Raw genomic sequence first — 10,047 nt, 5'->3', positions numbered from 1 at the left:
GTCCATTGTGTATTGTTTGGTGTTGAACAGAGGGCTAGATGTTCTCTGCTTCCAGACTTTGCCACGAATTTTCTTCAGGTATTCTAGATCAGTTCCCAGTTTCACAGCTGTGTCTTCATATTCTTGTCTATTTTGAGCAGTAAGCTCAAGACAGCCTAAACAAGTGAGCTGGGAAGCTGCAATTCGGGAAGCAAGAGTCTCTCCTGGCATAGTCACCACGGGTGTCCCTGACCAAAGGACATCCATCTCTGTGGTGTGTCCATTACAGAGTAGAGTGTCCAAGCAGATATCAGCCAGCTGGCCTCTCCGAACATGTTCCTCTTTAGGAGCAACAGGTGAAAAAATGATACGCTTCTGGGGGAGGCCCATATTTTGTGCATACTGTTGAATATTAGGTTCTCCTACTGCTGGAAAACGCAACAGCCACAGTACGCTATTGGGAACACGCTTCAGAATATTTGCCCACATCTGCAAAGTAGATGGGTCAATTTTATATAACTGATTGAAGTTACAGTACACAATGGCATCTTCCGGTAACCCGTACTGAGAACGTGTGGTTACAATAATGGTACGGGGAACCTCCTCTCCAGCGGCAGCCTTAATGTTGATCTGGGTAGTTGCCAGTCCATTGCTAAGACTGAATCCATTAATTGTTATCTGAATTTGTCCTCTGTTAATCATTTCAATAACTGCCTCTGCAATAGTATTCATAGGAATGACAGGCATATTAAGAGCCGTATTACTGCTGTCTGCGTTGTCTCCTCCATCAGGACATTTCATCTTGACAATCTGCACATCTGGGAGACTATCAAGAAATGCTTTGAGGTCGATGCCATTCAGCACAATCCGATTGTCATAAATGTGCCCATTGGACTTAAAATCGATGACTGCCTTCTTCTTCAGGTGAGGGAACATATTAGCATGATCACCAATAAAGAAAGTATGGGGCATATAAGCCAGTTTCTCAGAATACTGCTCAGCAACTTCAGCAGGTGAAGTTTCCTGATCAGTGATGATATAATCCATGAAAAGCACGCCACTGGTCCCAGGGTAGCCCAGCCACATTGCCTGAATAGGAGCTGGCCTGAGAGCAAAGAGTTCATTTCGAGCACCCCTGGTATAACCATTCATATTTACAAGGATGTGTATACCATCTTGATGGATGCGATCAGCTGCTTTCCCATTGCATGGAATCTGAGAAAGATCAATGAAATGATGGGCTTCTGCCGTCACCTTCGCTCGGAAGTTTGTGCCATCATCTGGGCTCAGGGCATAACAGAATACCTCAAATTTATCAGGATTGTGCATGCCTGGAATAGACTGCATAAGATGAGAAGTAGGATGATTCCCAAAGTCAGAACTCACGTATCCTACACGCAGTCGACCATCACTGAGCTTCAAGTCTTTTGGATGTTCGTACGGTGGTTTATGAAGGGCACTGATCTCATCCAAGCAGAGGTTTCCATGGCTCTCAGCCATGAGAACCTTCCTGAAGCCATGAGAAAGAGGATAGAGCATACTATGATGAGGCTGCACAGAAGGCAACCTATTCTTCTCCAGCTGGTCAGCCACAATGCTGACCAACTTCTTCATTTGCTCATCATAGTCTGTCCAATCACAGACAATCTGCAGGCAATGAGCCAAATCACAATAAGCGTCAGGAAAATCAGGTTCAAGCTTCAGAGCAGTGCGATAAGAAGCAATTGCTTCTGGAATATTCCCTGAATACTTGTGAATGGAAGCCAGATTGCTGTGGGCATCCGCAAGTGCAGGGTTAATCTGAATGGCACGAGTATAACACTGCAAGGCTCCCTGAACATCCTGCATCTCCTTTAGAGTGTTTCCCATGTTACAGTAGGCATCAGCAAAGGTAGGACTGATTCGAACAGCCTCCTTATAATGCATCAGAGCTTCCTGCAGTTTTCCCTGCTGCTGCAATACACTTGCTAAATTTGAATGGGCAACAGCAAACTCTGGGAAGACTTCTAATGCTTTACAATACAAGCGAACTGCCTCTTCAAAGTTTCCCTGGTCTCCTTTGATATTGGCTAGGTTATTCAGAGAGTCTGCATGGGTGGGACACAGCCGCAGAGCTGTATTATAACACTCTTCTGCTTCGGCAACACTGCCCTTCTCTTCCAGAGCGTTGGTTGGCTAGGTTGCAGTAAGCATCAGGGAAATGTGGTTGCAATTCAATAGCTCGCCTGTAGGTGTCTACTGCCAGATCCATCAGGCCTTGCTCATAGTATACACAAGCCAGGTTGGCATGTACCACTGCATGATTTGGGCTCAAGCTTAGGGCACAAAGGTAAGCTGCCACAGCTCTGTCAAAAATCCGTGCCTCTTTCAAGACATTTCCTAAATTGATATAAGCATCCAGAAAATTGGGGTCAAGGGTGACAGCCTTTTCAAAGTGATGAATTGCAAGCCAAATCTCCCCTTGTGCATTGAAAACACAGCCAAGATTACTCCAAGCTACTGCAAAGTTCGGTTGCGTCTCCATTGCTTTCAAATAACATGCCTTGGCTCCTTCCAAGCGACCCAGGGCTTTGAGCAGGTTCCCCAGGTCACTGCAAACACAGTACAAATCAGGATTGCACTGAAGAGCAGAGACGTAAGCTTGTACTGCCCCTTCCATGTCGCCTGCTGCTACCAAAGCGGCTGCCAGGTTAATATAACCATCGATGAAATCTGGTTTGAGATGCAATGCATGCCGGTAATGCTCAATCGCTTCCTGCAACTGCCCTCTTTCCTTGTACACATTCCCCAAATTCGAATAGGCTTCTGCCAGAAGAGGGTTCTGTTTAATTGCCAGAGTACTAAAGTGGGCAGATCTGTCCAGCCTTTGACACTGGAAGTGTAGAGATGAAAGTAATAAAAGTACTCCAGTATTGTCTGGCTCTTGTCTCCACAGCTGCATGCAGTGTCTCTCAGCTGCCTCAAAATCTCCTGCCTGATATTCTCATGTGCCAACTCAGCTAACCCTTGGAAGGAAAGCATACGTTTCGTTGGTTCTGTGCTGTCGGCCACGTTGCCCACAGAAGACGTCATCTGGAGCTTCTGGAGAGAGTGAGAAAAGGGGGTAATTGAGTCCCGCTGCCGTCACTACTGGCAAGAATGTTTCTAGAGGTAGCAAATACGAGGGCAGCAGCCATACCACTGCTTTGGTAGGCTTAAGCGGCGGCAACAGTTACAGGCACCGAACCTTAGGAACTCTGGTTGGCCATCTAACCTCTCATGCTCTTGAAATCTTAATTCTTAACCCTGCCCTCTTCCACCATTTTTCTCCTAATCAGGGAATAAAAATTACCTATACACTTGCCTTAGAAGAAATCAAAAGTCAGTAGTCCAAACACTGTTTAAAATTTTGTTTTCTGCCCAGTTGGGAAGGAAATACATGATTGACTTTACTTCATCATTCATGTAGTCAATGTGGAAAACATTAGGGCCGTGAATTTCAATACAGTAAGATCAGAAAGTTTTAAATTGGCCTTCCCAAACCACTAATAAGTAACCGATGTTGCATATAATGCTAAAATCTTAGAGACTGAGTTTGATATTTTAAAAGTTCTGAAAGGATTAGCTAATTTCTCTTCATCATACTTCTCATGCCTCAAACCTGAGTATTACTTTTTTAAAAATAAATTTATTTATCTTTATTTATTTATTTTTATTTTGGCTGCGTTGGGTCTTCAATGCTGCGTGCAGACTTTCTCTAGTTGTGGCGAGCGGGGGCTACTCTTTGTTGGGGTGCCTGGGCTTCCATCACAGCAGCTTCTATTGTTGTTCCACAACTCTATGGGTTCCTTTTTAGGTCCTATGAAGAACCCTAGAAATTAGTTTGTGGAATTATAGGTTTTTGCAAAAATTGTCAAAAGTGAGATATTTTAACTTCCATCAGTTAAGACCAGCGTCTCTTTCTTTGCCAATTTTCCTTCTATCATACTCCGCTATGTTGGATCATATTGGAATGGCCACAGGCTTTTTTGAAATCTTGCTAAGGAGATTTTATTTTTTCTGTGGTACGCGGGCCTCTCACTGTTGTGGCCTCTCCCGTTGTGGAGCACAGGCTCTGGACGCACAGGCTCAGCGGCCATGGCTCACGGGCCTAGCCGCTCCACGGCATGTGGGATCTTCCCGGACCGGGACACGAACCCGTGTCCCCTGCGTTGGCAGGTGGACTCTCAACCACTGCGCCACCAGGGAAGCCCTAGGGAGATGTTTTAAGTGAGGCTATTATGTGATTTTCAGACACCGCCATATGTAATTGACTATATACCATCCCATTACAGGAATAACTTCCAGTACTCATACTGACTACTCTACTGACTTAACTAGCACGAGACACAGAAGCATAAGGACAAACACCACCTTACAATATAGCCATGTCTTGCACTTCACAGCTCTCAAAGCATGTGCGTTTGAAGAAGAAAAAAAGAACTGAAAAGTACAAAACCAGAAGCTAATCTGTGGAAAATTATTTCAATCATCAGGCATGTGAAAGATAAGTCAAAGATTCAGTTCTCATCAATGCTTAGTCAAAACGGAAATTTTCTTCTGTCAAGAATATACTCCAGGGGCTTCCCTGATGGCGCAGTGGTTAAGAAGCCACCTGCCAATGCAGGGGACAAGGGTTCGAGTCCTGGTCCGGGAAGATCCCACATGTCACGGAGCAACTAAGCCAGTGTGCCACAACTACGGAACCTGCGCTCTAGAGCCCGTGAGCCACGACTATTGAGCCTGCGAGCCACACCTACTGAAGCCTCCGTGCCTAGCGCCCGTGCTCTGCAACAAGAGAAGCCACCGCAATGAGAAGCCTGTGCACCGCAACGAAGAGTAGCCCCCAGTCCCTGCAAGTAGAGAAAGCCTGCGCACAGCAACGAAGACCCAACACAGCCAAAAATAAATAAATAAATAAATAAATAAATAAATGAATGAATGAATGAATATACTCCGTCAACAATGTGTGTAATGGAATGGTGTGAATGAGTATTTTATCAGAATCCCTGTAATGCACAAACCTATAGCAGTACTGAAATCAGTAATGCATTTATAATAGTAAATACTTATGAGGAAGTAATGCATAGAGGTTTTCTCAAAGTTAACAATGAAAATTAATGTGACATTATCAATAATAAATTGTGAAGCTGAAATAAACTTTTCTAAACTATTAATAACTAGAAGCAAATTCTAATCAACCATGTTACAAGAAATCTATGTGTAAAAACTACAAAGTTTATTTCTTAAAATTTTATTTCGAAAATACATAAACTGTCGTATGAGGAGGCAGTTAAAGAATATATAGCTAAAAGAGTGGGGGAAAAGTTTTATAGAGACACATCTGGCAGTAGTTAATTTTTAAATGTCATTTTTCTAGATTTTGTGACACCTATAGTATTGATATTTGAAAGCATTTAAAAAATTGTAATTTGAAGATTTGCTACTTCCAGGTAGAATAAAATATTTTGAAGCAAAACAACGTTTCCACTGAGAAAAACAAAAAAAGCCAAATAAAATAGCCAGCATTCAATCAAAAACGGACTTGAGGATATGGGGAGGGGGAAGGGTCATCTGTGACAAAGTGGGGGAGAGGCATAGACATATATACACTAACAAACGTAAGGTAGATAACTATTGGGAAGCAGCCGCGTAGCACAGGGATATCAGCTCGGTGCTTTGTGACCGCCTGGAGGGGTGGGATAGGGAGGGTGGGAGGGAGGGAGATGCAAGCGGGAAGAGATATGGGAACATATGTGTGTGTGTGTAACTGATTCACTTTGTTATAAAGCGGAAACTAACACACCTTTGTAAAGCAATTATACCCCAATAAAGATGTTACAAAAAAAAAAAACACAAGAAAATATATAGGTGAAGTGTAAAAGGGTTGGAATAGATATACCATAACAGTAAAAACAAAACAAAACAACAACAACAGAACTGGAGTGGCTAAGAAAATATCAGAAAAAAATTACATTTTAAGACGAAAATTTTTACTAGCGACAAAGACATTTTAAAATGATTATTCCATCTAGAATGCATAATAATTATAAACTTATATGCACCTAACAACAGGACTTCAAAATACAATGAAGGAAAATCGGCACAACAGAAAAGAGAAACAGACAGTTCTACAATAATAGTTGGATACTTTAATACCCTTCTTTCAGTAGCAGAACAACAGAAAATCAACAAGAAAATAAAAACCTTGAACAGCATTATCAATCAAGTAGACGTAACAGCCATCTATAAAACATTCCACCCAACAGCATCAGAATATACATTCTTTTCAAATGCACACGGATATACTATATGCTAGGCCATAAAACAAATTTCAGTACATTTTAAAGGACATAAACAATACAGAGAGTGCTCTCAGATGACAACAGAATGCAATAAGAAATCGTTAACAGAAAGAAATTTGTTGAAAATCACAAATGGAAATTAAAGAATATATTCCTAAATAATTCATGGGTCAAGTAAGAACTCATAAGGGGAATTAGAAATAATTTGAGATGAATTAAAATGAAAGTATAACATATGAATACTTGATTGGTCCCACATACTCTTCTGAAAAGCAGAGGGGTTAGACAAAGAGATCTAAATTAATTAAAAAATCATTTATTATTCTGGGAATAAAAAGAACTGGGCTTAGTCTCAGTTTTGCCTTTATCTTTGTGTCTGTTGATTATCTTGGAATAGTCATTACATAGTCAAAATACAGTTGCCAGCTCAGGAATCAAATACTGTCATCTCTAGGGCTACCATAACAAGATACCACAAACTTGTTAGCTTAAAAGAACAGAAGTTTATTTTATCACAGCTCTAGAGGCCAGAAGTTCAAACTCAAAGTGTTGAGAGGGCCATGTTCTTTCTGACGCCTCAAGGGGAGGATCCTTCTTTGTCTTAACCAGATTCTGGTGGTGGCCATCAATCACTGGTGTTGGCAGTTGTTTGATTTGCAGCTGCATCACTCTGGTCTCTTTCACTGTTGTCACATGGAATTGTCTCTGTGTGTTTCTGTCTCTGGAAACAATTTGAATAGAAATTTCTATTTTTAAAAAACAAACTGTTGATTATTATGCTCTATTTAGATACTTCCTATAACCCACACCCACCTCCATTTCCCCATATGTATTTGAGAAGGAAAGAGGAACTCCTCTGAGCTATCCTATTGGAAAGAATCAATAATACAATGTTTTACTAGAGATGCCTCTTATCTAAAATATTTGAATTAAATATAAAATCTGGGGAAATTATCGCCCAGTTTCCCTCTTCTAGAGGCATGTTCTAAATGATAGGCAGCAGAATATTTTATACCCATGAGGTTTGCTGACATTATTGATTTGGTCCAGGATCTGTATTTTCTCTCTAAAGAAAACAGTATTCTCTCTTTACTTTCTTTAATATATAATGTTGGTGTCTTAAGTTTATTGTCAGAGAGGATGCTTATATTTCAAATGGTTTGGTTGTATTTCACCAGTATTATTACAAGATAGTCAAACAATGGCTGGGCTCCAGGATAGACCTCAGTCCCTTTGTTCCACTGGGATACTGATCTGAAAGCCACTGTTTTCTTATATTCCAAAGACCAAATAAATAAAACAAATAAACAAACAAACAAACAAAAAAGTCAATGAAACTATTTTAAAACAAACTCTCTTTTCTTCCTCATCCATGTTAATTCTCTTCTACCTAAAATTGCTTCCTGGAAGTGATTTTTATGTTTCTTAGAGCTTCTTTATGTATATATCCACACTAATGCAACAAAAACTGTGCCTTGTAGATCTTATACTTTTTCCATTTGAATAACTATTTTCTCATGTCATATAGAGTTTATCCATTGTCCTAGATATGCATTTTTCCTGTGTATTTGAGCATCATAGGAAGATAAATTCTACTCTTGAAAATGTTAACTGGTCACTGAGACACAGAAAGCTATTATTCTTACCAGTTTTCAATAGTGAGTAGATTTTGTAGGGGTGGAATTTTAAGATGTAAGTATACTGTTTTTCTACACTCAAATTCCGTTCCCCTTATCATAGAAATTGACCAGTGAAGTGTGCTGCTGACTTTTCAGAATCCGTGTACATATAATCCATTAGGGTGTTAGATATAACATTGGTCAGAAAAGCATACTGTGAAATGTTGCTTTTATTTAAACTCCCACTATTTTCACTACATGGTTTCAAGATTTTACTTCATTATTGTCCTCTGGTGGTGGGCTCTGTGAACTGCATATTTACGGGTCTGGAGCACATATCTTCCTGGAGGTATACAACTCCTCAGGTACCAGCTAAAGAGTAGATGATAAGAAGCATTCAGATTTATTAAAACTCATTAAGAATATCAGTAGCCTGACTGTTGTTTCTAAAAATATAAAATATTTATCCTTCTGTTGTCAAACAACCATATTTCATGAAAAGAAGTATAAATCCTTTTTTGCTTGCAATAGAAGAACAATAATTGAAGATATTCTTCATTTGGACCAAATACCTTCTCTGAAAATATAAGTTAAAATAGGAGTTGAAATTTCCAAAATATTCTTTAGGAAATAAGACTCCATATATAATTTCAAATTATAATTTAATTTTACCTTAAATTTAAATATCTATATTGAATTTAATTTAAGGAAGGAAGAAAGAAAGAAGAAAAGAAGGAAAGAAAGAAAGAAAGAAAGAATGGAGGGAGGGAGGGAAGGTGGGAGGAAGGAAGGAAGGGAGGAGGGAAGGAAGAAGGAAAGAAAGAAAGAAGATAAAGTAAAATATAATAAGGTTATTAAATTAAAAACTACTTATTAAGAAAAAAAACGAACGGATAGAACCTTTGGATAAATGGTGGAAGCAGAGCTATACAGATAAAATCTCATACAGAAGCATACACTTACAAACTCACAAAAAGAGGAAGAGGGGAAAAAATGATAAATCTTGCTCTCAAAGTCCACCTCCTCATTTTGGGATGATTCTTTGTCTAAATGAGGGAAGGAAAGAAGGAAGGAAGGAAGGAAGGAAGGAAGGAAGGAAGGAAGGAAGGAAGGAAGGAAGGAAGGAAAGAAAGAAAGAAAGAAAATAAAGAAAGAAAGAAAGAAGATAAAGTAATATAAAATAAAGTTATTAAAATAAAAATAATTATTAAGAAAAAAATTTTAAAAAAAACAGACAGAACCCTAGGACAAATGGTGGAAGCAAAGCTATACAGGCAAAATCTCACAGAGAAGTATACACATACACACTCACAAAAAGAGGTAAAGGGGAAAAAATGATAAATCTTGCTCTCAAAGTCCACCTCCTCAATTTGGGATGATTCGTTGTCTATTCATGTATTCCACAGATGCAGGGTACATCAAGTTGATTGTGGAGCTTTAATCCGCTGCTTCTGAGGCTGCTGGGAGAGATATCCCTTTTTCTTCTTTGTTCTCACAGCTCCCAGGGGCTCAGGTTTGGATTTGGCCCCGCCTCTGCGTGTAGGTCGCTGGAGGGCGTCTGTTTTTCACTCAGACAGGACGGGGTTAAAGGAGGAGCTGATTCGCGGGCTCTGGCTCACTCAGGCCGGGGGGAGGGAGGGGCACGGAGTGCGGGGCGAGCCTGCGCCGCCAGAGGCTGGCGTGACTTTGCACCAGCCTGAGGCTCACCGTGCGTTCTCCCGCGGAAGTTGTCCCTGGATCCCGGGAACCTGGCTGTGGCGGGCTGCACAGGCTCCCCGGAGGCGGGGTGTGGATACTGACCTGTGCTCGCACACAGGCTTCTTGGTGGCGGCAGCAGCAGCAGCCTTAGCGTCTCATGCCCGTCTCTGGGGTCCGCGCTTTTAGCCATGACTCGCGCCCGTCTCTGGAGCTCCTTTAAGCAGCGCTCTTAATCCCCTCTCCTCGCGCAGCAGGAAACAAAGAGGGAAGAAAAACTCTCTTGCCTCTTCGGCAGCTCCAGATCTTTTCCCGGACTCCCTCCCGGCTAGCCGTGGTGCACTAACCCCTTCAGGCTATGTTCACTCCACCAACCCCAGTCCTCTCCCTGCGCTCTGACTAAAGCCCGATCCTCAGCTTGCAGCCCCGCC

General features: G+C 41.1%; 1 long non-coding RNA gene across 1 annotated transcript; it reads right to left on the bottom strand.

Annotated features, from left to right (window-relative positions):
- Window positions 1-5,246: 5,246 nt before the first annotated feature.
- LOC307175916 lies at window positions 5,247-9,691 on the bottom strand. Its single transcript, XR_013824542.1, has 3 exons — window positions 9,234-9,691; window positions 8,198-8,293; window positions 5,247-7,023 (listed from the first exon to the last, which is right to left on the bottom strand). It is a non-coding gene; the product is annotated as an uncharacterized lncRNA (long non-coding RNA).
- Window positions 9,692-10,047: the final 356 nt, after the last annotated feature.

The sequence above is a fragment of the Stenella coeruleoalba genome (genome assembly GCF_951394435.1).
Source record: "Stenella coeruleoalba genome assembly, chromosome: 17".
In the NCBI taxonomy this organism is placed as follows: domain Eukaryota; kingdom Metazoa; phylum Chordata; class Mammalia; order Artiodactyla; family Delphinidae; genus Stenella; species Stenella coeruleoalba.
The sequence above is the reverse complement of the archived record's forward strand: the minus strand, read 5'-3'. Positions and strand labels throughout refer to the sequence as shown.